The sequence below is a fragment of the Lagenorhynchus albirostris genome, chromosome 17 (genome assembly GCF_949774975.1).
Source record: "Lagenorhynchus albirostris chromosome 17, mLagAlb1.1, whole genome shotgun sequence".
NCBI lineage: Eukaryota > Metazoa > Chordata > Mammalia > Artiodactyla > Delphinidae > Lagenorhynchus > Lagenorhynchus albirostris.
The window spans coordinates 43,112,560-43,137,452 of record NC_083111.1 but is presented as its reverse complement, the minus strand read 5'-3'; the positions used below and the strand labels follow the sequence as shown (position 1 = coordinate 43,137,452).

General features: G+C 40.5%; 1 protein-coding gene across 1 annotated transcript in view; it reads right to left on the bottom strand.

Annotated features, from left to right (window-relative positions):
* Positions 1-24,893, bottom strand: part of CPQ (carboxypeptidase Q) — a 462,202-nt gene that overhangs the window by 162,587 nt on the left and 274,722 nt on the right. The gene's annotated exons all lie outside the window — the stretch shown is intronic.

Genomic DNA, 24,893 nt, shown 5'->3' with positions numbered 1-24,893 from the left:
TGTGTTAAATAAATCTGTTGATTATATTATAAATTTTACATCACCATAGGTTTAAATTTTTTTCAAGAATCATTAGTAATTCTCTCCAGGAAAATATAAAAAATATTTCAGTGAAACTAAATTTTATGGACATATTTTATTTTATTTATTTATTTTTTGTTTTGTTTTGTTTTATTTTTTTAACATCTTTATTGGAGTATAATTGCTTTACATTGTTGTGTTAGTTGCTGCTGTATAACAAAGTGAATCAGCTATACATATACATACGGCCCCATATCCCCTCCCTCTTGCGTCTCCCTCCCACCCTCCCTATCCCACCCGTCTAGGTGGTCACAAAGCACCGAGCTGGTCTCCCTGTGCTATGCAGCTGCTTCCCACTAGCCATCTCTTTGACATTTGGTAGTGTATATATGTCAATGCCACTCTCTCACTTCGTCTCAGCTTACCCTTTTCCCCTCCCCATGTATGGACATATTTTAAACAAGTTAAAAACCAAGTAAAATGATGCTGGGTTAATAGGATATCCACACGGCAAGTATGTGTCTTGATCTCTAGATCATGTAGTATATGAATGTCAGTCAGATGAATTACAAATTTAAATAAAGATATTAGAGGAAAGCATAGAACAGCTTTGTCAACTTAGAGTAGGCAAAGATTTCTTAAATTGGACAAAAAAGTGCAAACCATAAAAGAAAAAATAATAAATTGGACTTTAAAAGTATTAGGAATATTTGTTCATCAAAAGACTCCATTACAGGAATGAAAAGGCAACCCACAGAGGAGAAAATATTTACCATACATATTTCAACAGAGGTCCTATATCCAGATTATATAAAGAACTTCTATGAAACAGTAACAAAAAGAGAGTCAAATGATAGAAAAATGGGCAAAAAACTTGCACAGACAATTCACAAAAAAAGGATATATCAATACAAATTACTAATAATCATATTAAAAGTTGCTCAGGTTCATTATCATCAAGGAAATATAAATTAAACCACATTCAGTACATATTCACTGGAATAGCTAAAATGAAAAAGACAGAAAGTATTGGTGAGGAGGTGGAGCAACTGGAACTCTCATACATCAAGTGTGAGTATAAATACTTACAACCACTCTGGAAAACTGGCTTATCTACTGAATCTGAACATACACACACACCCTAGGACCCAGCAATTCCACTCCCAGGTACACTCCAACAGGAAGGGATGCATATGAATGCTTTCAGCAGAAGGGATGTACTAGAACGTTCAGAGAGTATTCATAATAACTCCCATCTCCTCCGCAAAGGAAACTACTCAAATGCCTGTCAACAGCAGAATGAATAGTGTGTTGTACTGACCAATGGAACGCTGCGCAGCAGTGTGAATGAACAGATACAATCAATACACAATAAATACACGAATCTCATAAACATAATGAAAAATGAAAGAAATAATACATCGTGTATAATCCCATTTATGTAAGATAGAAAAACAAGCAAAACAGGAGAGTGGTTACCCATGGTAAGGAGGGGTAGTGACAGGACGAGGACACGAGTCGAGCTGCTGGGTGCTGGTCATGTTCTGTTTCCTGACCAGGTGCTGGTCACGTTCTTTTTTCTGGGTACTGGTTACACAGGTGCACTCAGTTGGTAAAAGTTCATCTTGTTATACGCTTAGGATTTGTGCATATTCTCTGAGAATATTACACTTCAATAAAAAAGCTTAAAAAAATCAAGCTCAACAGATTGATTCTACATACAGCATACAGTAAATAAATAAACCGAAGTTGAACAAATCTTCTTGATGATTAACAGGAAAATGCCCCAGGACTTCGGGAAAGTAGGATTTTGGGTTTAAAATATCAGGGTGACCCCTTGCACTGCCTCGTTCCCTGAGCAGCTGCAGGATCTCCCACTGACTCTGTATATACAGGCAGACCCAGCTTACTACTTCATTGTAGTCATAAACAAGTACAATGCCCCAGACTAACAAATGGCCATGTAATGAACCCAAATGGATTGTTTCTAAGGAAAAAAAAACAAAAGAAAAAAATGTGTTGCAATAGCAGGAAATTCTGATTCAAAAAGTGGTGTAATCCCATGTGGGATGAACAAGCCAATCAGTCAACATTGTCACCACCCTCAGGACCATTTTCCCAATGAAGTTAAAGTTCCAATGGATAAAAAGTGTCAAAATCTGTTTTAATCAACTTTTTCTCAGATAACACGAGTAATTAAATCAAGGCAGCTACTGTTTTAACCTTCAGATTTCCTTCAGAATAACTGAGGTTGTCTTACAGTTATATTTCTTTATGTTTTCTGAAATATCTCTGTTCTCTAATCCAGAATTATTACTTAAACTAACAGTGAAAAGATGGAAATGGTTTGATGATAGGAAACTAAATGATAATCCCATAGGATGAGGTCTTTGGCACAGTGATATGGAAGAGAGTTTGTTTTACTTTTTTTTTTTTTTTTACAAAACCAGAATATATTGGGGGTTACCATGGGATAGTAGTAATTTTAATATAAACTGATTTAAAGACTAGGTGATGACAAGAAGCTACTTCTAATTCAGTAGCATATTTAACGAACTTGAATTTTCCTAATCATAAAAGCTTCAACCTAAACCTCGGAAGTAGTAGCGCAGGAGGTCTCATTCAACAGGGTGTCTGGCTAGCATGCTGTAATGCAGCCTCACAAAGGATAACCCAGAAAAACATAACAAAGGGTCAGGCAGAGATGAACATTACTTGTAACATATTTGGATCTCATTTAAGCAAACAAAACAAAAACAGACAACTCAGAGACACAGTAAACTCCAGATTTATGAAAAAGGATCACGTTATAAAAGATAAGGGAATGCACCGGTTCTGCTGCCAGATGTGCAGCCCTTAGAGCAATAACATGGCCTAGAACCAACAGAGAAGTGGGGTGCCCCCCCATCTACCCTCCTTATGCGCTGCTCCCCGAGGCAGGCAGAGCACTGACCAATCCCCTGCCCTCCAGCTTCCATCTCACCATCATCTCTTCCAAATGCAGTAAAGAGTAAAAATTATTCAAACAACAGCAAGAGCCAGGAGCAGCCACAACAAAACAAATAGGAAGGCAGAAAGGGAACACCGATGCTCTGAAATACAGAGTTTGCTATTTGTGAGGCACACATTAGCCCTGACCACCAAAGGCTCAGGTCTTGGGGGTGGGGGGAACTTCTGCAGTAGGGCAGAGATGCACTGGATGACAGCCTGCGAGGATGAAGAATCAGACTGGCAGCAGCACAGAAACACCTGCAGGCCAGCTGTGGGTCTGAGAGCAAAGATAGACTAAATCAAAGGTAGACAGAGAGCAGCCCGAGGACAAGCCCCCGCTTCGTTGTTACTGGGGCATATGGAGATACTGAAGGCAAACAGATTTGCTTGATTAAAAGATAAATAAGAACACAATCGAAATGGGACATATGAAAAATATCGCAGAACAAGGGAAAGAGAACAGCATCAGAAGAAGTACATTCTTATGAAAACAAGCTAATACAAGATCCTGGAGAAAATGTCATGGTCTTGGGCATTTATGCATGCATTTATTCAACAGCTTCTACTGAGTTTCTCTTATGTGCCAGAGATACAGAAATGGACAAAACAAGCAAATATTCTGCCTTAATGGAATTTATATTCTGGTGAGGGAGACAGGCAATAAATAAATATAATGCAATGATAGTTTTAAGTATTATGAAGAAAAACAAGGCAGAGGAAGGGAATAGAGAGGGTAGTGGCAGGGAGAGGAAAAATCAGTCAGCTTCCTCCTAAGGTGTAGACAGCCACAGGAGAATTCTGCCCCTACCCTAACAATAAGAGAAATCTGGATAATCTAGAAAATCATAACTTTTTTAGGCCCATCAGAGATCTGAGATTGTAATTCAACCAGAGGAACTGAATTGCAGAGGATAACGTGCTCATCAAAGGAGAGGTGGGACACGTGAACTGGCTGCCTTTAGCAGCGACAGGAGGGAGAGGCCACAGTCATAAAAGCAAGAATGAAGACAACTGAAATGTCAACAAATTCTTAAAGGGTTGAGTGTGTGTTAAGATGAGAGTTTAGAATCCCTGGGAACCTCCCACATAAGGGCTCTAGGTACCTATTTTCTAGATCTTTTCCACAAACTTCCATCATGGGCGCACAGGAAATAAAGAGCAGGGCAGAAGCCCTAAGAGAGCCCACCTCGTGGTGCAGGGATACATATGACTGGGTGCTGTCGGGAGCAGGCAGCAGATACACCTACTTCCGGGACGCTTCTCTCATACGAAGCCGAGGCTATCTCCCCCTGGGGGAGAGGCAGGAAACTGCCCTGCAGGGCAGTACTAGGCAAAGGCTGGCGGCTACAGGAAAAAGGGTAGAAACTGCACTCCCACCCTACACCGACACCTGTCTCCAGGAGGGCAGGAAACTTGCCCACGCCCAGAATTCTGCACTGATGTAAAGAGTTCTGCTGCCCCTGGGTAAGGGACGAGGTACGCATCCCCATGGCTCATGGCAGAGTTTGGCTTTCACGGGGGGAGGAGCAGAAATGCTGAGAAAGCCCCACTCTTTTATTTTTAATTAAAAAAAACTTTTTATAGGAGTCTAGTTGATTTACAATGTTGTGTTAGTTTCTACTGTACAGCAAAGTGAATCAGTTATACATATACATATATCCACTCTTTTCTGGATTCTTTTCCCATATAGGCCATTACAGAGTATTGTGCAGAGTTCCCTGGGCTATACAGTAGGTCCTTACTAGTTATCTATTTTATATATAGTAGTGTGTATATGTAAATCCCAATCTCCCAGTTTACCCTCCCTCCCCCACCTCCTGGTAACCATAAGTTTGTTTTCTACATCTGTGACTCTATTTTTGTTTTGTAAATAAGTTCATTGGTACCATTTTTTTAGATTCCACATATAAGCGGTATCATATGATATTTGTCTTTCTCTGTCTGACTTACTTCATTTAGTATGATAATCTCTAGGTCCATCCATATTGCTGCAAATGGTATTAATTCATTTTTTTTTTATGGCTGAGTAATATCCCATTGTATATATGTGCCACACCTTCTTTATCCATTCCTTTGTCAACGGACATTTAGGTTGCTTCCATGTCTTGGCTATCGTAAACAGTGCTGCAATGAACATCGGGGTGCATGTATTCTTTCATATTATGGTTTTCTCCAGATATATGCCCAGGATTGGGAGTGCTGGGTCGTATAGTAGTTCTATTTTTAGTTTTTTAAGGAACCTCCATAGTGGTTGTAACAATTTACATTCCCACCAACAGTGTAGGAGGGGTCCCTGTTCTCCACACTCTCTCCAGCATTTATTGTTTATAGACCTTTTGATGATGATCATTCTGGCCTTGTGAGGTAATACCTCATTGTAGTTTTGATTTTAATTTCTCTGATAATTAGTGATGTTGAGCATCTTTTTATGTGCTTTTTGGCCATGTCTTCTTTGGAGACATTTCTATTTAGATCTTCTGCCCATTTTTTCATTCGGTTGTTTGATTTTTGACATAGAGCTGCATGAGCTGTTTGTATATTTTGGAGATTAATCCCTTGTCGGTCGCTTCATTTGCGAATATTTTCTCCAATTCTGTGGGCTGTCTTTTCATTTTGATTATGGTTTCCTTTGCTGTGCAGAAGCTTTTAAGTTTAATTAGGTCCCATTTGTTTATTTTTGTTTTTATTTTCATTAAAGAATAGTCAAAGCAATCCTGAGAAAGAAAAACGGAGCTGGAGGAATCAGCCTCCCTGACTTCAGACTATACTACAAAGTACCGTAATCAAAACAGTATGGTACTGGCATAAAAACAGAAATATAGATCAATGGAACAGGATAGAAAGCCCAGAAATAAACTCATGCACCTATGGTCAACTAATCTATGACAAAGGAGGCGAGAATATTCAATGGAGAAAAGACAGTCTCTTCAATAAATGGTGCTGGGAAAACTGGACAGCTACATGTAGAAAAATTAAACTAGAACAATCTCTAACACCATACACAAAAATAAACTAAAAATGGATCAAAGACCTAAATGTAAGGCTGGACGCTATAAAACTCTTAGAGGAAAACACAGGCAGAACATTCTTTGACATAAATCGCAGTAACATCTTTTTTGATCCACCTCCTAGAGTAATGAAAATAAAAACAAAAAATAAACAAATGAGAAAGCCCCACTCTTGAGCTCAGGCACATAAAGCCTGGCTAAGACTGAGGGGCAGAAGCACCAAGAAACCATCCTGTCCCTGCCAGGAGCCTCCAGTGAGTAACAAGCAGAGAAGTAACAGTTCATAGCCAAGGGAAGGGCAAGGGTATATAGAGACCCCTTCTGTGGTGCAGGCATACAGAGACTGCTGAAAGCTGAGGGTGAAGCAAGGCACTGGGAAAACTGCTCTGACAACCCAACCCCTACACTAAAAACAGACTAGCAGCAGCAGCCTGAAGTATGTGAGCACCAAAAGCAAGAATAGAAATGATACAATCCAAACCTAGCTCAACTCTAAACAGATGGACTGTACCACCCTCACACTAATGGCTTGACAGAAGAGGTGTTCTCATTTTTTGAGCATGTACACTGCTCACCTCAGGCTCTACTGTTCTCTTATAGATGATATCCAGCTTCCAATAAAAAATTGTGAGTTATAAAATAAGCAAGAAATAAAAAGAATTTTTATCAGGAAATAGAGTACTCAATAGAACCAGACCCAGATATAGCCCAGATAGTTAACCAATCAGACAAAGACTTTTCTCAGAATTCATGTAAAAGGCATTTCACAGAAAAGAACTTAGGAACAGCCATCAAGCATTTGAAATGACCAAACTCTTTATTGATCAGGGAAACGTAAATTAAATCCTCGATATCACTTTGCACCTATCTAATTGGTAAAAAGTTTTAAACCTGACAATGTGAAGTTGTGGCAAGGATGCTGAGCAACAGGAATTCTCATCCACTGCTGGCAGGAGCAGAAAATTGTTAAAATCATTTAGGAAAACAATGGGGCATATCCTTTTAGGATGACTACATCTCACAGCCCAACAATTTCACTTTAGGTGCAATTTAGAAGAATTCTGGCAATTGGGCTCTTGGAGACATGTACCAAAATGGTCATATAGAAACAAGCATAAGGCCTCAAACTACAACCAACCCAAATGTCTATCAGCAGTAACATGGGTAAACTATGGTACAGTCATACAATGGAATATGATAAAGTAGTTAAAATTACCTATAGCTACATATATAAATATGTATAAATGAATATAAAAACAGAAATATGAAAGAAAAAGCAAGAACAAATCACAAACGAAATAGAAGAGTATGATTCCATAGTACAAATTTCAAAATTCAGTGAGCTAAGTAATATAATCTTTAGCAACGCATACAGAGATGATAAAATCATGAAGAAAAAGCAAAGTAATGGTAAACCAAAATTAGGATATCATTTATATCAGATGGGGTTAGGGCAGAGAGGGGGAAATCATCGTAGAGGGGCACACAGCGGGCTTCTAAGGCACTGGTAGCGTTCTATCTCTGAAACTGAGTGAGAACACATGTAAACTTTTCATTCTTCTTCTTTAGATTGTACATACATGCTAAAGTCTTTTGAATGAATGCTATACTAAACAATAGCAAGAGTTATCAAAGATAGTTTTTTAAGTGAGTTCAAACAAACATTAAAGGTCAGATTTATCTCATACTACTTCAACTGTTGCAAAGCAAAGAAAAATATGGAAAATGTCTACATTTACTTAAAATCATAATTTTGTTACTAAAACATGAAAAAGGTTGTATCCCTTCCTAAAAACCAACTAGAGAGAAAATATAATTGTAAAATCTAAAATAGTTGTATCTAGCAGCATATTGAAAGCTATTGCAATATAACAGCTCAATGGTCCCCAAAGGCCCATGTTAACTAGAAGTTACAGATATGTAGCAGATAACACAGTCATCCTTCCCTCAATATATTCAGAGTGTGGTTACAGGGCGCCCCAGCAAATACCAAAATCCATGGATGTTCAAGTTCCTTACATAAAATGGTGTAGTATATGCATTTAACTTATGCACAAACTCTCATATATTTTAAATCCTCTCTAGATTATTTATAATGCCTAGTACAATGTAAATGCTATGTAAATAGTTGCTGGCTTGCAATAAATTCAAGTGTGGATTTTTGGAACTTTCTGGAATTTTTTTCCAAATGTTTTCAATCTGCAATTGGTTGATTCTGTGAAGGCGAAACCCACAGACTCAGAGGGCCAACTGTACTAATGAAGGGCTAGTATTGGCTCATCCTTACCTTCTCAGCATGCCTAGCTTTTCACAGTCTGCATTTTAAACTGTGAGTTGTATACGTATTTATCTAAACCTGACCAAGTTCTTGTTGATCAATCTTCAATAAACGAGATGGTCACTTCCTCTGAAGCATGCTTCATCTTATAAATGTCTTGCTCAATCATAAACCAGAAAGACAACTACCTGGTGGTTTTATTTTTTGCTTTTGTGATGTTTTGTTTTGTTTGCAGCTGCTTCATTCTTTTCGTCTCATTTTATTTGGTTTATTTTAAGAGCTAGCAGGAGAGACCTTCAAGATGGCGGAGGAGAGAAACGTGGAGATCGCCTTGCTCCCCCAGAATACATCAGAAATACATTTACATGTAGAAGAACTCTTACAGAACACCTACTGAACGCTGGCAGAAGACCTCAGACCTCCCAAAAGGCAAGAAACTCCCCATGTACGTGGGTAGGGCAAAAGAAAAAAACGGACCAAAGAATAAGGATGGGACCTGTACCACTGGGAGGGAGCTGTGAAGGAGGAAAAGTTTCCATACACTAGGAAGCCCCTTCTCGGGCGGAGACTGTGGGTGGTGGAGGGGGAAGCTTCAGAGCCGCGGAGGAGAGCGCAGGAGCAGGGGTGCAGAGGGCAAAGCGGAGACATTCCCGCACAGAGGATTGCAGCCGAATAGCACTCACCAGCCCGAGAGGCTTGTCTGCTCACCTGCCGGGGTGGGCGGGGCTGGGAGCTGAGGCTCGGGCTTCCGAGGTCAGATCCCAGGGAGAGGACTGGGGTTGGCTGCATGAACACAGCCTGAAGCGGGCTAGTGCACCACAGCTAGTCGGGAGGGAGTCCGAGAAAAAGTCTGGACCTGCCGAAGAGGCAAAAGGCCATTGTATCAGGGTGCACGAGGAGAGGGAATTCAGAGCACCGCCTAAATGAGCTCCAGAGAGGGGTGCGATGCATGGCTATCAGTGTGGACCCCAGAGATGGGCATGAGATGCTAAGGCTGCTGCTGCCGCCACCAAGAAGCCTGTGTGCGAGCACAGGTCACTATCCACACCTCCCTTCCCAGGAGCCTGTGCAGCCCACCACTGCCAGGGTCCCGTGATCCAGAGACAACTTCCCTGGGAGAACACACAGCGTGCCTCAGGCTGGTGCAATGTCATGCCGGCCTCTGTTGCCGCAGTCTCATCCTGCCTTCTATAGCCCTCCCTCCCCTTGGCCTGAGTGAGCCAGAGCCTGCTAATCAGCTTCTCCTTTAACCCGGTCCTGTCTGAGTGAAGAACAGATGCCCTCAGGTGACCTACATGCAGAGGCGGGGACAAATCCAAAGCTGAACCCCAGGAGCTGTGCAAACAAAGAAGAGAAGGGAAATCTCTCCCAGCAGCCTCGGGAGCAGTGGATTAAATCTCCACAATCAACTTGATGTACCCTGCATCTATGGAATACCTGATTAGACAACGAATCATCCCAAAATTGAGACAGTGGACTTTGGGAGCAACAATATATATACATTTTTTTTCCTTTTTCTCTTTTTGTGAGTGTGTATGTGTATGCTTATTTGTGTGATTTTGTCTGTATAGCTTTGCTTTTACCAATTGTCCTAGGGTTCTGTCTGTCCGTTTTGTTTGTTTGTGTTTTTAGTATAGTTTCTACTGCTTGTTATCATCGGTGGATTTGCTTTTTGGTTTGGTTGCTCTCTTCTTTCCTTCTTTTTTTATTACGTTTTAATTATGTTATTTTTTAAAAATATTTTTTATTTCAAAAACTTTCTTTTCTTTCTTTCTTTCTTTTTTCTCTTTCTTTCTTTCTTTCCTTCCTTCCTTCCTTCGTCCCTCCCTCCCTCCTTCTTTCCTTTCTTTCTTTCTTTCTCTTCCTTCTTTTCTTTCTTTTTCTTTTTCTCTCCCTTTTATTCTGAGTCGTGTGGCTGACAGACTCTTGATGCTCCGGTGGGGTGTCAGGCCTGTGCCTCTGAGGTGTGAGAGCCAAGTTCAGAATACTGGTCAACCAGAGACCTCCCAGTTACACGTAATATCAAATGGCAAAAGCTCTCCCAGAGATCTCCATCTCAACGCTAAGACCCAGCTCCACTCAACAACCAGCAGCTACAGGGCTGGACACCCTATGCCAAACAATTAGCAAGACAGGAACACAACCCCACTCATTAGCAAAGAGGCTGCCAAAATCATAATAAGGTCACAGACACCCCAAAAAACACAACTGGACACGGTCCTGCCCATCAGAAAGACAAGACCCAGCTTCATCCTCCAGAACACAGGCACCAGTCCCCTCCACCAGGAAGCCTACACAACCCACTGAACCAACGTCACCCACTGGGGGTAGACACCAAAAACAACAGGAACTATGAACCTGCAACCTGCAAAAACGAGACCCCAAAACACAGTAAGTTAAGCAAAATGATAAGACAGAGAAACACACAGCAGATGAAGAAGCAAGGTAAAAACCCACCAGACCAAACAAATGAAGAGGAAATAGGCAGTCTACCTGAAAAAGAATTCAGAATAATGATAGTAAAGATGATCCAAACCTGGGAAATAGAATGGAGAAAATAAAAGAAACGTTTAACAAGGACCTAGAAGAATTAAAGAGCAAACAAACAATGATGAACAACACAATAAATGAAATGAAAAATTCTCTAGAAGGAATCAATAATAGAAAACTGAGGCAGAAAAATGGATGAGTGACCTGGAAGATAAAGCAGTGGAAATAACTACTGCAGAGGAGAATAAAGAAAAAAGAATGAAAAGAATTGAGGACAGTCTCAGAGACCTCTGGGACAACATTAAACACACCAACATTCGAATTATAGGGGTCCCAGAAGAAGAAGAGAAAAAGAAAGGGAATGAGAAAATATTTGAAAAGATTACAGTTGAAAACTTCCTTAAGTGGGAAAGGAAATAGTTAATCAAGTCCAGGATGGGCAGAGAGTCCCATACAGGATAAAACCAAGGAGAAACATGCCAAGACACAGGTTAATCAAACTATCAAAAATTAAATACAAAGAAAAAATATTAAAAGCAGCAAGGGAAAAACAACAAATAACATACAAGGGAATCCCCATAAGGTTAACAGCTCATCTTTCAGCAGAAACTCTTCAAGCCAGAAGGGAGTAGCAGGACATATTTAAAGTGATGAAAGGGGAAAACCTACAACCAAGATGACTTTACCCAGCAAGGATCTCACCCAGATTCGATGGAGAAATTAAAACCTTTACAGACAAGCAAAAGCTAAGAGAATTCAGCACCACCACACCACCTTTACAACAAATGCTAAAGGAACTTCTCTAGCCAGCAAACACAAGACAAGGAAAAGAGCTACAAAACCAAACCCAAAACAATTAAGAAAATGGTAATAGGAACATACATATCGGTATTACCTTAAATGTAAACGGATTAAATGCCCCAACCAAAAGACATATACTGGCTGAATGGATACAGAAAAACAGACCCGTATATATGCTGTCTACAAGAGACTCACTTCGGACCTAGGGACAAGTACAGACTGAAAGTGAGGGGATGGAAAAAGATATTCCATGCAAATGGAAATTAAAAGAAAGCTGGAGTAGCAATTCTCATATCAGACAAAATAGACTTTAAAATAAACACTATTACAAGAGACAAAGAAGGACACTACATAATGATCAAGGGATCAACCCAAGAAGATATAACAACTGTAAATATTTATGCACCCAACATAGGAGCACCTCAATACATAAGGCAAATGCTAACAGCCATAAAAGGGGAAATCGACACTAACACAATCATAGTAGGGGACTTTAACACCCCACTTTCACCAATGGACAGAGCTTCCAAAATGAAAATCAATTAGGAAACACAAGCTTTAAATGACACATTAAACAAGATGGACTTCATTGATATTTATAGGACATTCCATCCAAAAACAACAGAATACACTTTCTTCTCAAGTGCTCATGGAACATTCTCCAGGATAGATCATATCTGGGGTCACAAATCAAGCCTTGGTAAATTTAAGAAATTTGAAATCATATCAGGTATCTTTTCTGACCACAATGCTATGAGACTAGATATCAATTACAGGAAAAAAATCTGTAAAAAATACAAATACATGGAAGGTAAACAATACACTACTAAATAAACAAGAGATCACTGAAGAAATCAAAGAGGAAATCGAAATATACCTAGAAACATATGACAATGAAAACATGACCCAAAACCTATGGGATGCAGCAAGAGCAGTTCTAAGAGGGAAGGGATAGGGAGGGTGGGAGGGAGACGCAAGAGGGAGCAGATATGGGGATGTATGTATATGTATAGCCGATTCACTTTTTCATAAAGCAGAAACTAACACTCCTGTAAAGCAATTATACTCCAATAAAGATGTTTAAAAAAAAAAAGAGCTAGCAGGGAGGAGTATTAGGGCTACAGAGTTCAAGACCTAATGCATTTTCAGACATAGGAAATCCCCAATCAAATTTTCAACAATAAAATTCCTTAAATAGTTGAAAAATATGACCTACAAAAAGAGGAGGGAAAATCTCTCATTATTTAGCCTAGAGAAGAAGTCAAGAAGTGATCTCATAATGGACTTCAGCTGTGACGGGTCCCTTCTGTGGCAGATATGAGCAGCAGAATATAAGGCATAGGAAAACCAGGTTTTGGCTGCAGCAGTGAGCATTAGGGGTCATATAAACGATCAAGAATTTTCTGATGGAAGGCTTTTGTAGGAGTTTAAAAAATGGCTAACAGGGGAAAGGTTATGGAAAATTCCATTCCTTGGAGGATTTCTAAAATAGAACACATTCTTAGGTCTTAGAAGGAAAGCTAACAGACAAGGAGTAAATAAAAATCTTTCAAGGTTCCATCTAGTCCAATATTCTATAACAGTTTTCAAGAATTCTTCTTTTATTCAAACCACTTTAAAGGGGGAAATTGTCCTTTGAAAAGTCTCCATAACCTCAACAGACTTTTTTCCCTGAGCATCTCCTGGTTCTTCCCACGATTTAGAATCTAAACACAGGTGGACAGGCACTTCTTAAGAAACCTGTTTCACGATTCCTGTCAGAGACAAAGCCTTGGCTTTCAGAGGGCAGTTGCCGAATGTATCATGCTCTTGCCTAGAACAGACAAAAGGGGACATGTGTGAACAAATACCATCCTCACCACGACCAGACTAGGTGGTCTACAGAATGCAGCTGGGCTCCTGACACACAGGGTGTTCAGACACAGCACAGCAAACATCTGAGCTCCTCTTGAATTGGTTTCTTATTATCAAATCTTATTTACTGAAGCTGTTGGGTGTTGATAGCTTGTGGGATACATGCTTCTTTCACAAGAAAATAGGCCATCTGTCCAAATGCTCACGCATCGCAAAGCTGCTCCTGAAAGGGGCTGTTTCCACTCCTAGAGGGCACCCCTGCTGTGCAGGGCACTCAGATTGGCTTCATAAAGGGAAGATCATGCCTAATCCTGGTTGAATTCTCTGAGCACATTACTGCACTGATATCAGAGAAAAAAACAAGAAGGGCCTAATTTATCTGTGACTCACAAAAACCAAGCTTCTGGTAGATTTAGCAAATGGGATTGCGGTGTATTTGGAAGAAATGGCTGAAATTGATTAAACATTGATTTGTGGATGGGGCACAACAAAGATTATCTGTGGAAGGAAATCATTCTGATTAAACGGAGGCAACTGGGTTTTATCCAGAAGTCATGACTGGTTGCAACTGGAGATGACATTCTTTTAAGTGAGAGAACTATGCTCCTGCATGCCTTTTCCTTCGGTCTAAGCAACCACAGGATAAGAGGATGAGAGGAGTAGAAAAGTTGACTTACAACATTGTGTTTGAACTTTGTCAGGGGAGGAGAGGGAGACAGTTTAGGCAACTTCTATCTCAATAATGACCATCTTTCCCATGGTTGAATCCAACTATGGTACAGTGCCCAGCTGGAACTTCGTTTTTCTTACAACCATTCACTCACCACTATATTCCAGGATTCTGTTAGGCGTGGTGTATAGGATTAAAAAAAAAGAACAGGGGCTTCCCTGGTGGTGCAGTGGTTGAGAGTCCGCCTGCCGATGCAGGGGATATGGGTTCGTGCCCCGGTCCGGGAAGATCCCACATGCCGCGAAGCGGCTGGGCCCGTGAGCCATGGCCGCTGAGCCTGCACGTCCGGAGCCTGTGCTCCGCACCGGGAGAGGCCACAACAGTGAGAGGCCCACGTACCGAAAAAAAAAAACAAAAAAAAACAAAAAAAAGAAAGAACAGAGGCATGTGGCACTCTGATATTCTACAGACTCTTTCATGGTTCAACTTAGACAAGCTCATAGAGGTAGCATCAGTCTTTCATTATAGAAAATGGAGGCTAAGATGCTTCCTACTTAAAGGAACTTTTTTAACCTTTTTTTTTGGGCCATTTAGATTTATAAGCTAAAAGATTCTTCTTGTCCCCTAATGGTTTCTAAAATCCCAGAAGCCTATGCAGCTTAGAGTACTGTTTTTGACGCTTGGTTGCCTACTGATTGTGGAAACTTTCTCAATTATTGAACCTTCTCTGATCGTCTGAACATTCTCTACAGAAGTCAGTCTGCAAGATCAGCTGAAAGCCTCAGTCTATAAAATACTCTGCAGGCTCCAGTTCTGAGCCATGAGAAAAAACTAAACAACAGGCCAGGATTTACCTATTCAAATGAGTGTTGTCATTCTGAAAAGCACAGTCCCTGGGAGGCTATTCCTTCTCTACCACCAGTTCCCATAAAGAGAAAGCCAAATTAGCATGGATTAGTATATCGATTTACTTCTGTCTAGCTTTTCCTTAATAGAAAGAAATTTAGTCTGAGGATGGGGGATTTTTAGTTACTTTAATTGTGATGATTAGGGAAGGAAGAAGGAAGGATGGAAGGAAGGGAGGGAGGAAAGAAGGAATGAATTAAAGAAGGAAGGAGAGGGGGAGAGGAGAGGACAGAGGAAGAGAGGGAAGCAAAATGGTGACTAGCACAAAAGAGAAGGTGAAGTAGTGAACAGACTAGAAGGGAAGTGTACGGCAAAGAAGCTTTCAGAAAGGCAGAGGAAGAAAAGAGAAAGTAAACCCAGGTCAAGATGTGAACCCAGGCTTGTGTCATGTTGCTCAGGTTCACATGACAAAGTTGAGAGAAAATGTGTCCCCATGTTCTGATGTGCATGGGGCTTGATGTCATCATGGATGTTGCTAAGACGAGGTAAGCTCAGAAGTGGGAAGGAGGCTTTGGAAGTACTACCCAGCCATGAGAGCCTGTGTAATTTAAAGAAAAGCTACCTGAAATATTTCTACCTCAAACATTCAAGTTATTCATTGGCTCCTGCCTAACATGTCCGTGGACCACAGTGGTAAGGAGGAATCAGAATTAACCATCCCGTGTCCCAAGACTTGGCAGTGAACTCTGGGGTAGCTGCATGGCTTCCTATGATGTCAGCACTTGAAGACAGCTTTAATTTCGATGCATAAACTATAGCTTAAACAAAAGACAGTCAAATAATGTTACAGATACCCTGAAGAGAGGACTTTTCTTTTCTTTCTTTCGTTTTGTTTTTTTTTGGCCTCGCCATGCAGCTTGTGGGATATTAACTCTCCAATCAGGGATCAAATCTGTGTCCCCTGCAGTAGAAGCATAGAGTCCTAACCACTGGACTGCCAGGGAATTCCCAGTAGAGGACTTTTCAACGATCTAGTTTTTAGCTTCAGGACAGAGTGTCAAGGAGCCAAGCTTACTTTGAAAGGCTCCATGTCTGCGTGAGCCACAGCCTTGCTGTCCAAGCGTAGTACTTCCTGGTCCTTAGTCCTCTCATCATACTTGACCTCACATTCTATCAGCTAGGTCACTGCAGTTAATAATCTCTGTGTTAAGACTCTAGGGAGAAGCCAAACTTCCATTGGTATATTTTGTTTTAGGAGGAAGATGTTGCAAATATCGAACATTTTATATTCTTGCATCCTTGCCCATTAATCCTGATTTTGTCTTATTTTTTATTGGAGTTTACATGTCCCAGGAAAAAAACAGAATAGACATCTTAACTAGCATTATAACTAATATAAATGCTAAAAGATCCCGGGAAAAGTATATGTTATAGATATTTACCCAAACTGAAAAAGTCTCCCTTTCCATTTAAAATATAACAAATCGCAGCTTAATTTCAGTATTCACAGGCAAATAACACGTCTACATGAAAAAGAGAAGTGACAATTTTAGTTTCACAAGAATCAAAAGCCATTAAAAGCTAAAGAGCGGGTTAACCTTATGACGTTCGTGCATCACAACTCAAAAGGAATCGTCGGGAAGTGATTTCTTCCAAGTCCAAAGATAACCTGAAGTATGGCCACACTTTGCACAGCACAGAAACATTATCCTCTGCCCTCTTTACAGTGAACTTCAGGGGTAAGGAGTAGGAGCCCCTTGAATGGCATAATGTTTGGTAAAGGCAGACCTGCTAAACAGAAAGGAATAAAACTGGGCCCTAGCGTCCGAGGGCTCATGAGGAGTGCCTATCGGAAAAAGAACATAGTGAGAACACAAGGTAATTTTCAGAACTTAACAGAGGCCACAAAAGGATAATGAATAGTTTAGCTTTTCTCTCTCCAAAATGCAATTAATTAAAAAAAAAAGAACATCATGTTAAAAGAACATTCACTTTCTCCATAAATGGATATTGTGGCATTATTACAACATTGTGGGCCTAGATTTCTTAAGGTCAACACTTATGAGGTTATCTATGGTCCCCTAAGTATTCTGACTTCTCATGAGATTATATTCTCATCAGTTAAATGTTGGTTGTAGCCATGTGGTTTGAAGAGTTAATCATATACCTTGGGGAAAGAAAGGAAGAAAGGCAGGGAGGAAGGAAGGAAGGGAGGGAGGGAGGGGGGAAGATGGACTCTTTCTCCTGAATTGTCCTCTTTCTGAAGAAACAAAAATGCTAATAAAAGCAAGTATTTGGACTTCCCTGGTGGCGCAGTGGTTAAGAATCTGCCTGCCAATGCAGGGGACATGGGTTCGAGCCCTGGTCTGGGAAGATCCCACATGCTGCGGAGCAACTAAGCCCGTGTGCCACAACTACTGAAGCCTGCATGCCCTAGAGCCCGCCGTGAGCCACAACTACTGAGCCCATGCACCTCAACTACTGAAGCCCGCCTGCTTAGAGCCCATGCTCCACAACAAGAGAAGCCACCGCAATGAAAAGCCATCACATTGCAACGAAGAGTAGCCCCCGCCCGCGCAACTAGAGAAAGCCCACGCGCAGCAACAAAGACCCAATGCAGCCAAAAATAAATAAATTAATAAATTTTAAAAAACCAAGTATTCATTAATTTAACTTGTATTTATTAGCACAAACACTATATTTAAATAGGCTATAAAATTAGAGCAAGAGAAACAGAAGCATCAATATAAGTCACATATTTCTCACTGAATTCTTAATGTTAGCACTTGCTTAACTGGTACAATCTGGTACAATCATGTTCAACATTTCCATCAATACCTTAAAAACAGGCTTAGGAATTTTAAGATGATAAGAATATAAGATGAACCATTAATATGTTGGGTCAACTCATCAGGATCCAAAAATATCCTGAAGCAGAAATGACAGTTTATAAGATAATTCAGCAGGATAAATATGAAGGTGCACACTGCACTTTGAGGCGGTGGGTTGATTGTGATTCATCTGGGGACAACCAGAACATTCAGGTGGGCCTATTCATATTGAGCCAACAGTGTGTCTCAGCTATGAAAAAGGTTAACAAAACTTTAGGGTTTGTTGATAAAAATATCGGATTCTGATTACATGATGTAGAATACTCACACTTTATTCTAGTTAATCAAACCATTTTCCTCCTTTTTGCCCCACCTAGATACCTAAGCAGATCTGGAGAAAGGACTGTGGTCAGAGAAGAGCTGTCGGGATTTTATGTTTGAAGAGCAACTGAATATGTCGCCCTGAGGAAGAGAAGGCTTCAAAGGGCTAAACGCTTCATCTACAAGGAGAGCAAACTTGCCCACAAGGTAAAACCAGGCCAGTGAGCGGAGGGCATATGCAGATAGGTTTCAGCTCAGCAGAAGAAAAGATCTGAGTGTTCCAACAAGGGAACAGAATCCCCCAGAGGAGTGAGCTGCCAATGCTGGCAGTGTTCCAGCAGAAGCAGAAGGGACATCTGTCAGGTAAAGAATGGATACCTGGCCTGCGGTGAGAGTGGGAGTGGGGCACTGAGCTGGGTAGTCTCCGAAAGGCAATGTAAACCCCAAGACTCTATGATTCTAAAAGGAAAAATGGGCTTATCTTGGCCATGATTCAGTGATGTAGTCCTATGATACTAATATATTTTTGTACTATAAATTTCTATTATGTTTTTTCTTTGACTGGATCGAAAACAAAAATTTTAAATTATATTACTAGTAACATTTATTATTAAGGAAATATGCCATACTAAAAAGAACTTCTTATGATTTTAAAATTTGCCTCTTTGCTGCATCGACTTCCCCTGGAACCTAGGGGCATACAGTGGGAGGGCATAATAATATGATCACTCTCAATACCATCCTTGGCGGTGAGCTCCACTTCTTATGGTTTCCTTTAATAATCCATGATGGACCATCATCTCTTCATTCGATTAAATTTTCTCCAAGTTATTTTCATTTTTTGCATCCATGGGTAGAAAATTCCATAAGTCTATCAACCCCACATGGTTATTTCCCTTTATCTGCCCTAAGGTTACCTTCTCAAGTACATAATACACAAAAACTAGACATTTCTAAATGAGCTATTTATTTTTCTTTGCAGGGTATAAAGATTGCTACACTCATTATAACAGTCTCATACCATTTTGATAGTTCCTTCTGAACTTTCTCCAATTCCGCTGGATTTTGGAGACGTGGCAATCAAACTTGTAACATACAGATGCCATAACTTTTTTGTTGTATTATAGAGAAACTACAACAACCTTCCTGAGAGTTCCCAGAACTTAGTCTCTTTAATTGCCTAGAATTACATAAATTAAGAAACCTACTTGACCCCGGATTTCTTTTCAGGCTCCGACATTCATCCTCTACTCGAGCAAGATTATGGTCAACACTCTGCTTTTATACACAGGGAAGTAAAGTGATCTGCCCAAGCAGCAGGGTCTGAAAATCAAACCCAGAGCTTCTGACCCAGAGCCAAGGGTTAGTTCCATCATATCCCTCTGCCTGCTTCATAAGAAATAGTGCCTAGCCTACTTTTGAGTGCTTTTCTCTAAGGCATTGCCTGTTACTTGACTGTGCTAAAAATTCATCTGCTACTTTTTGCCTTAACACATAGTCTAATGAGTTTATTCAACAATTTATCCTGATCAGCTTGACGTGGGTAAGTTCTTTAACCTCTCTAAACCTTGTTTCCCTAGCTGTAAAGTTGGAATAATAATACAAACCTTCAGAGTGTATTCTGAGAATTAAATGAGATGAAATAACACGTTCATCACTGTCATGGTCCCTGGCACTGAGCAATGAACACCGTAAATGGTTGCCATGATTGATTACGCCGTAATTATTTTAAGATGACCTCAATCGCTGCAAACAATTCTCTCCAGGAAAGACCCAGTTGGGAAGCTGGAGTGCGTAAGTGGATTTCACACAGCCCACTGAAGCAGGCACGGGTTTAGGGTACTAGGTGCTGCCAGTTTGAATCAGAGGGAGTATCGATCACAAGCACATGTTATTTAGAAACACGACAAATATTCTAAAAATGTTGTTTGGTGAGCCTAATTTAAAACAGCAGGAACTTACTCCATTTGAAAACATCCATATACCATGAAATAGCTAACTTACATTTTCATTTCAGTAATAGGTTGCCAAGGGGCAGAAAAAAGTTAGAGCTCAGGCAGTCACAAACATGCAGCCCTCTCTAAATAACTCTGCAGTTACTAGGTAACCAGGTAGCACCGGGTGAAAATGAATTCAGGTGTTTGAACTGATGCTGCCCCACGTACCAGAGGTGAGTTTTGTCCCGGCAGTGGCTAACGGAATGAACGATTCCACTGTCAATTGCATTTACAGAGCTGGCAAGATGGGCTGCACAGCAGCTCTCTCCTCAGGAGGGCCTAGACTACAGGGAGAGAGTCCAGAATACAGCCTTACAGAAAAGCATCAAAAGTCTGGCATGTTTCACGTAGAAACGAGAGCTTACGCTGGGAACAGAGAGCATATCCTGACATCACACTTGAGCATAATCTCCGTAGAGAAGGTATAAAAACCACCAAGAATGGGGAGTGGATGACAAAGGGCAGAGATCAATTTTTCCTGCTGTTGTAGACAAATTTAAGGGTAGCGTTGTTTAAAGATCAAAGAAAGAACTAACTGGCTTGTCAAAGGAGCATTGTTTCATCTCTTTCAACTCCATACTCTAACAATTTATGAATTTGAATCTCCATATGTTTCCTCCAGTAAACTGCGATGAGGTACAGCATGTTTCAACGTTGTCTTTGTTCCTCGTCTTGCAACAGAGTAGTTAAGATCATTGGCTCTAGAGGTAGAAGGGCGGGATTTGAAGTCTACCTTTCTCACTCACCAGGAACTTTCAGCAAGCTGCTTGGGCTCTTTGATCTCCCATTTCCATGTATCTAAAAACGAACATTAACGACTGTCCACAGCATTGATGTAACAGCAAGCACGAGGAAAGGGCTTAATGCGTTGCCAGGGATCGAGTGCAGGCTCCATCCATCTAGTTTCCTAATCATTCATCTTAGCATTTAATTACATGTTTAACTGTTATCAAAAGGTCCTGTTGAAATGGTGTCTGTTCTTAGTAAAAATGGCTCTCTCTGATGGTATTCTCAAGCAGTTGGGGGGCAAAGAATACTACCCTCCCCTGGTGGAAGGGGGCTGGGAAAGGGAAAGAGCGTGCACAGTCTGAAAATAAAAAGGCTCCCGTCCCTGATTTGATGCACTTCTACTGGGGAGAGGGAAGGAGGATGCCTTCCATCCCCATCCCTCAGCCAGGAAACACTATGCTCTCCTAGTGGCAGTCTGCATCCTTCACATGTATTTCTCACAGGGCTTGAAATATGGTAGAGAGTCAACAAATCGACAGTTGATTTGTTTCTATTTAGTAATAAAATGTGATTCAGAATCAAGCTAGTTCAGTCCCTTACAGAGAAAGATACTAGTGTTTGTGATCAATACACAATTAAAACAAATTTCCAATTAATTACTTGGACATTTACAATTTAGTCACATAAACTCATTAAAGAAGTTTACTCTCAACTATGTATAATGGATAACGTTAACTCCATTTCTCTCAATGATGAGTATAAACCATGAGCACATTAAAAAAAGATTAAGCTTTAATGTGTTCTTCAAAGGTCAGAACCATACAGAGCTATGGACAAGAAATTAGGACTAGAAATAAAGTCACGCTTAAAAGTTAACTATGAGACTTCTGGTCAACATGGTATAGCAATTCACATCTTCATGAGCCTCCTCTGTTCCAAACATGTGGCAATTAGAGATGAAATACAAAAAGGGAAAAGCAAACGGTTGTAATTTGGCTCCAAAAACCAGATAAATACCTCTGTGGACTAGAAAGGGATTAGAATCACAAGGCAGTGAGTGGGTCTGAAGCCAGGGGACCTGCAGGGCTCCAGATACAGAAGCCAGCCGTGACTGCTTGGCATTCTGTCCCTGTAGGCAGACAGAATCTAAAATTGCTTCCCTGGAAATAGGGAGACCTAAGCCAGGCTAACTGTGTGGAAGCAAGCAAGAGGGTTGAGCTCGGGAGAGGAGGCTGAACACAAAAGAAAGATGCCAAGAGGTAAAGCTTTATCAAACATTTGAGCCTGTGGAGGAGAAACGGACAAAGACATGAATCAGAACCAGGCACTGAATCAAGCCACCTGTGCTGGCTTTGTAACAGAATATGTGATCCTCCTTATTACCGCTAGCAAGGGTGGCTGATACAACATAATAAAACCTGGTTCTCCACTGGCAGTGTTGCAGGCCAGGTGAAAGCAATCATAAAACCTCTGAGAGAGAGAACTGAACCCAGAGGGAGAGAACACAATACAAATAATAATATAAACTGAATTTTAAAACATCCTACTCAAAATAAGTCAGCAAACCCAAATTCCAAAACATATGAAGGAATATAGTGCTAAAAATGTCAACAAAATCAGAAACTGAAATAAAACCTCCACTCCAGGTTAATTTGTGGAAAGACTGTATCACAAGTTTTAAAAATTATACTTAGGGTGATCAAAGGATTAATTTTCAAGAAAAAGAAAAATCACCAAAAGTGACTCAAGAAGAAACAGAAAACCTGGAAATATCAATAAATATTAAGAAATTCAATCAAGACTCAGAAAGTACTCCCCTTCTCACACACACACAAACTAATCCACCAGACTCAATGGGTTTTACAGGTGAGTTTCACCCAATTAAAAGGAATAGAGCATCCTCAGACTTAGCCACCTCATTTATCAAGGTGTTACACTGATACCAAGAAAAAAAAGACAGGGACAGTACAATAAAGTAAATTATAGACCAATCTTATTCATGAATAGGATGCAAAATTATTAAACAGATTATTAAACATGATGCAAAACATCCTCCAATTTTAATAGATAAAATCAGAAAACAGACAGACAATAAAGCTTTGGCCCAAAATGTGAAATATAAGTTAGTCATTCTCTATGAAAAAATAAAATCCATAATACTTCTGATTATACACATGGTGGGGTCTGTAGATTTGTCCACACAGACATGTCATCTGGAATGACCAACTCCAGGCTGTCGCCTGAAGATTAAAGCATTAAGTTGAGCAGAAAATGAGCACACTAATTCATTTACTCCTGCTTCGCTACCCACATCTAGGAAGCCTAACAGCACGGTACCGGCACCACAGTTTACGTATTTCTATTTCAAATACACACGCTATTGTAGCATCCGTGAAACAGTCAACCATTGAAAATGAAAACAAAGCCAACAGTAAAACAGAAAGGTAGGACTGCGTTGCATTCTGTCTTCCGTGCCGGACAGGAGCCCTGAAGCACCGAGTGCCTGCCCTGCCCACAGGCTTCTCCTCAGGAAAGCAGCCTCAGGAATAGTCGTTAGGGCTCATGCCATGTGTCATGAGAAACCAGCTCTGCTTCAATGGTTACAAATAATTATCTCAAAATCGTCTCCCGAGTCAAAGTAACATAGGTAATCGGACGTGAGAGAAGCTTACCTTTGACCTGGACTGGCTCAAAAACCTACTCAAGACGGGTGAGTTGCATTGGATGGCAATAAATGAGGGGGGACACAGAGAGAGGACAGGGGAGGGAGGGCTCTCCTGCACCCTCTGGTTAAGTCTATTCTATAATACAGTCTCAAAAGTATAGGGACCATTAATTACTGCAAAGCTAAAAAGGAAATTACATACCTGCCATCCATATGTCCTTGTATAGGTGCAGTAAATCATTATACCCCAGGTTAATCTGGGCATATTCCATCCCTTCTGAGTTCCCCCAATTATCTATCGATCTATCTATCTAAATATATTTAGAAAATGCTATACAGTCTCGAGGAACCTGCTTAGCTTTACCCATTTCCAAAATGTTTTATCCGTGCATTCAGCAAGCATCTATCAATCCACTGCTAGACAACATACTATGTATGTGGTGAGGACAGAGCAATGAACTTGACAGATAAGGCCTCTGTCCTTCTGAACTTACATTGTAGTTGAAGGACAGGTGATGACCAAGTGAACAAAGATAACCCCAGACAGTGACATATGCTGTGATAAAATAAAATCGAATGAGTGTGAAAGAATGGTGAGGGGCTCATCGGCTAGAAAAATACCTCTCCAAGAAAGTAGAGTTTGACTGAAACCTGAATGGGAAGAGCTGGCTCCGTGAAGATCTGGGAAAGAAAACTCCAGCCAAAGGGAACAGCTGATGCAAAGACCTGGGGGCTGGAATGAGTTTGAGTGGTTAAGTCTTTCTTCACAACAACCTGTGAGCATTCAGCAGAACAGTGAATCAGGGAACCACATTTAGGAAATACTTGAAGTACCAGAAATACTGGTTTAATCTGAATTTAGGAATTATGAATGGGCATGCTGATTTAGGAAACTAAAGAAATTACTTAAATGCTCATAAACAAATCCATCTGGAAATGATAATAATTCCCTTTCAAGTAGGGAAATGCAACATATTAGATCTAGAAGCCCCAGGAAAGATTTGATATAGCAAACTAAAATGAGATTTTCTAGAATTATTTTTCTAATCATAGACAGTCATCAAATAATTTTGTTTTGGAAATGAAAGTAATGCAAATGTCTGTCATAGAAGTCCTGTGGAAGGCAACAAAGAAGGAAGGATCATTTCTGGGGGAAAAAAATCTATCTACCAGGGAAAACTGGGGAAGGAATGGGCACTGAAGATGGAATCAAATGGAAGAGGAGTTGGATAAACAGAAGATCTAAGCAGACATAGACCGTTTCACAGTCAATTGGAAAGCCAACATCACTGAAAGCAGCCCTAATGGGAACGGGCTGTGGCACTGGTGGCATCAACCGGGCAGCAGCAGCGCATGAAATAAGCAGCCACCACTCAAGGCAAGTCACCTGG